The sequence below is a fragment of the Eschscholzia californica genome, unplaced genomic scaffold, assembly GCF_041429995.1.
Source record: "Eschscholzia californica isolate CP2 unplaced genomic scaffold, dmEscCali1.0.p SCAF_5, whole genome shotgun sequence".
NCBI classification, from domain to species: domain Eukaryota; kingdom Viridiplantae; phylum Streptophyta; class Magnoliopsida; order Ranunculales; family Papaveraceae; genus Eschscholzia; species Eschscholzia californica.
The window spans coordinates 31104972-31109859 of record NW_028238472.1 but is presented as its reverse complement, the minus strand read 5'-3'; the positions used below and the strand labels follow the sequence as shown (position 1 = coordinate 31109859).

General features: G+C 35.1%; 1 long non-coding RNA gene across 5 annotated transcripts; it reads left to right on the top strand.

Annotated features, from left to right (window-relative positions):
• Positions 1–485: 485 nt before the first annotated feature.
• On the top strand, positions 486–3369 carry LOC147538579 (uncharacterized). 5 transcript variants are annotated; one of them, XR_015226142.1, is made up of 5 exons: positions 489–627; positions 2035–2260; positions 2468–2603; positions 2774–2814; positions 2984–3369. It is a non-coding gene; the product is annotated as an uncharacterized LOC147538579 (long non-coding RNA). The 5 variants fall into 5 exon arrangements; XR_015226143.1 differs by having other exon boundaries at positions 2770–2814; XR_015226144.1 differs by lacking the exon at positions 2468–2603.
• The last annotated feature ends 1519 nt before the right edge of the window (positions 3370–4888 follow it).

Sequence of the window (4888 nt, the reverse complement as noted above, 5' to 3'; positions counted from 1 at the left end):
CAAATTGTCAAACATAGTCAGAGGCAACAGAAGACTTGGCTTTACTTTAATATGGTGCAAGGGGGCTTGATTGAGATATTCTAATTGCAGTCATAGTCGGAGCACAAAAAATCTGTAAATCAAAAGGCAAATTATTGATAAGCACAAACACAATCTTCACTGTTAACTTACACAACACGAACACACATATCCGTCAAATCAGAAAAGAGGTCTTAATAGTAATTGCTTTCATAATGTTCCATAAACTGAAATTAACATTTCAGATTCTATATCTATAAGGGAGGAGGGTATCTTTTGCCCTCCTCCCAACGGTCAAGATTTAACCTTAGGAGTATATAAAAGACGGCTTAGATGAATTCTCTTTAAATCTAATGGATGAGATCTGAATTTCTTTAATTCAAGGGTTTAGATTAAGAGATAATGGTAAAAGAAGAATCTTTAAAAGATGCTTTTTTTTTTTACCCACCCCCTCCCCCCAAACATTCCTTCCGGCCAAAACACCAAAACACTTTCTTCAAGCTCTCTGTCCTGCTCCCTCTCATCTTCACGAATGTCATGGCACCCTCTCATCTTCATCGCAGAGAAATTGTCGATCTCGAACTCTCCCCTCTCTCATCTTCCCAGCAGGTATCTCTTCTTCTCTCTCTCTATATTTCACAGATTTTATCTAGGGTTTTCATTTAGTTTGAGTAACTGTAAGTAGTGGTAGTTGGGGTGAAATCCTTTAGTTTTAACGAAATCTTACCGCCGGTTGTTATATATTTCACCGAACCGAGCTCTCAGTAACTCCATATACTTAATGAGGACTCTTTGATTTAGAATAAGAGAAAACCTTCTTAAAAATTGAAAACCCTAGCCCCCAAATTAAATTCCTAAACCCCCAATACATAGCAAGCTCTACTAGGATTTTAATGGAACCTTGAAAACTAGGGTTCTTCCTTTGAAATCCTAAATTTCATACATTTAGGTTAATTTCGTGTAAGCAATTTGATAATGGAGTTGGTAGATTCTTCAATTGATGAAGAAGAATTTGAGATTTAGGAATAAGCTCTTTAACTTTGTTTTGTCTATCATCCTTCCCCCTCTTGGTGTCTTCCTCAAATTCGGTTGCAAGGTTTGTGTACGCTTCTCTCTTCTTTGACTACTTTTTTTTCTTTTTTACTTTTGAATTCTGTAACAAGTTAACTTAAAGGAGCAAACGGGTATAGTCTGCACGGCTATAAGCTTAATTTTAGACCGACAATCAGGCGGAGACATATTACGTATAGGTTAACCATAAATTTTGGGCTCTATATTCAGAAGTTAAACTCATTCGAGCAAAGACTACAAGTAGTAGCTTCTCTGCATGGGTATAACCATAGTAACAACCGACTCACATAGCTATTCCTATGAACCATCAAGCTCACCTACAAGGCAGTTCAACATGTAGCTTGGCCCAGTCCGAAAAATGTGATACTTAGCCAGATATTTTAAATGCTTTCAATTGTGTACTAAATGGCAACCAAATGAAACAAAGGGCGACATTTCAAGCCGGTTTAGCAGATAGCTGGACCCAGTCCCAACAAAGTTATACTTAGTTGATGATAGAAATTTTGCTGAAATTTGGTCGGTAACCATGTTTGTATCCAATTCAGGGTTTTAGCTTTTTCAAACAATATTTCGCTGAAATTTTTTGTGTCTACACTTTGTTTTTTTTTTTTTTTTTTAATTTCGACTATCTCATTCACACTATTTCTCAGGTAAGTTTGTCTGATTTTTTAAGCTTAAATTGGTTATTATGACTCTTTACATTTTGCTGAAATATTTTGCCTTATATAGACCATATAGATTTTGCCAATACGCTCCCAGTATTAAGCAACTCAATCAATTTGCTAATCATTTTCTCCTTCTTTTTCTACATTACGTAAATTTTTGGCGGTACCACATTTGTATTAACAATTTAGTCTAATGGTTAGTTTCACAAACTAATCTTTAACGTTGTCAATTCTCTCTCTCTATAATTAGCTAAATTTTTTTGCATTATTCTTTTTACAGTTTTGGTGAACTTTTACGTGTTAGGCGATCTCTCTCGCAGAACCGGTAGCTGTCGGACCCTCTTACACACACATACATAACCTCTTTCGCTCTCTCGATATAATGGTTCCCTCATCTTTTTCTCTTTCTCGAGTAGAGTTTTCCTCTCTCTCTCTCAACAGTAGTCAGCTTCAACTCAAAGGGTTTCAACTTTTGCACAGGATCAACTCAAGGATAGCATTACCAGGTACTTCAATGGAATCTGTTATGATATCCATTTGTGTTAGCTTCTGTTTTTTGTGTTTGGTAATTGTCATAATACTTGATCCAAACTCAAAAGGCAAAAAACCTAATAGCTGAATAAACATAAATACCTTCGCATATCACCTGGCTTAATAAGGCCACTATTAACTCTGAGACATGGAACTAAAGCAATTGTTTTTATCATTTTTAGAGCGTCGACAATAGTTATGGTTGGCCCTATTTGAAGTTTTGAGTTATTCGACGATGATCAGGAAGAATTGGATGACTATGATACTTCACATTTTGTTATCGTAGTGGATATGATTGCAATATCTTTTTTGTTGTGGGTAATTGTTTTAACTGGTAGTGTTAGGATTTTTCGTGATGATGGTTTCACATTGTTTGTGTATGATGTTACATGTTACTAATATCGCTAGCACATGTTATTCAGGTACAATAAATGCGATATTTGAATGAGATCCTGATATTTTTTTCCCTCTTTGTAACTGTTAGTCAGGTGTCGAGATTTGGTTAATGAAGTTTGGTCGACGAAACTTGGTATTCATAATGGTTGAAGTAGCTAATTCTTAATCTTTTTTCCTTACTTCTTATTAGATAGATTCACATTCACTCAATGCGAATCGAGATTACATTCTTATTGTTTTAATTCTCTCTTTATATATTTAAACTCTAAGCTTACTGAACTCATTTCTGCGTTTGTGATTAGGTTCTCTTACTCATCAGCTCAACTTTGGGTCTGTTCGAGTAATTACTGGATGGATTTATTAAAGAAAGAACCTCCTGCAAAAGCACTCATTGGGGTTCAAAATCCGTCAGAGCGAAGTTCAACAATTCAATATCTTCACAAGTACATATACAAGGGTGAGGATTTGTCACAAGAACCTCTTCCAGAAGATCGTACGGTTGTGGTTGTGGAAGCGACAAACGAGATTCAAAAGAGTTCTGTATTTTGATTTTTAATGTTTATATGTTTGAACTTATTAGTTTAAAACTATTTCCAAGTTGTAGCTTTCATTTTGAATTGGAATATGTGAATTTAATTGTTGCATTGACTCTAACCATTAATAAAAAAAAATTAGACTTAATAGAAAATGACTCTTTCTTGCCTATTTTTATTGTCAATTCACACTGTCAATGTGAAAGAGAAAAATGCACATCCTCGCGTAACGTTTGTTATTGTCAATTTACACTATCAATTTGGAAGACAAAATTGTACATCCTCGCGTAACGTCTGGAGATACTGTTCGTGCCCTACGGGCACGGGTTACACCCTCGTATATAAACAATGACAATGATGTTGTTAATTGGGTAGATTATACTTTTGTTTGTAGATATTTATTTTACTATGCGGAGAGTGATCCATGGGAGATAGAGATAGTTGAGAGGTTGTTTGAAATAGTAACGGAGTATTCATGGGACGTGAAGTTAGTCATAGTTCTTGCTACATCTATTGTTGATTATGGAGATTGTTGGTTAACTGAACAATGTTCCAAGATAAATGGCGTAGCTAGATCGATCTCGGTTGTTAAGAACCTACCTGCAATATGGAGCAACAATAAGCAAAGTGCCACGGAAACAGAAATCACAAAAGCCATAAATGAGCTAATCAAATCAGCTTGAAGTATAACACAGTTAATCATGAAGTTTTTCTTAGCTTCCTTCTAGATATATCTTAATTCAAGGTGTTGTTTATTGGACACCCAATTTTGCGGACATAAATTACTTACAAAGAGACCATAAAGGTAGATAGATGTAACGGTTAGTCCCGGAGCTTTCACCTAAACATGTAACTCATGATAGCAACCCCGAAGTCCAAAAAGAGATTGGTTAACAACGCCCTAAACTGATGCAAGCATCCATCAAAGTAGTGGAACTACAGGAACGATCCAAAATGAGTTACTCCCACTAAAGATTAAGATGGAACCACTAAAGATTACTAATAAAGAGCCACAAAATTCATCAAAACTAACCCAAACATTGTAAAAAATTATCAACTCTCATATTTAACCCAAACAAAACTAACCCAAACATCATAAAAAAATGATTAACAACTAAATCCAGCAAGTTTACTAACCTAAAACTGTTTTGGTTAGTTGTATTGATATTCAAAATCAGCAAGTTACTAACCCAAACATTCTCAACCAATTTAACCTAAAATTGATCATCAAAATTTATCAAAACTAACTCAAACATTGTCAAAAATTATCAAAACTAACAAACAAATTTAATCTCAAAACTTTTTACAAAGAGGAGTTTTAAGAAGAAAGTACCTGCTACCCTTAAAACCCTACATCCAGAGATAGAAAATAGAGATTGTGAGTGAGAGAGAGTGAGAAAGAGAAAAAGGGGGAGAGACAGAGATACCTGCAAGAGAAATGTAGAGAGATTGATGAAATAAAATTAAATCTCAATCTCAACTTTTAGAAATGGAGATGAGAAGAAGATGAGAGAGGGCGAAGGGAGATGAGCGTGCAAGGAGATGAGCGGGAAAGAGTTTTAGCAGTGAAGTAAAAAAAAGCAAAAAGTTAAGTCCCAACCTTTTGAATTAGGCATCTTTGGGAGATGCTGTTTCTTATGATCTCACCCGTTCATGATTTTCCATCAAATGTGG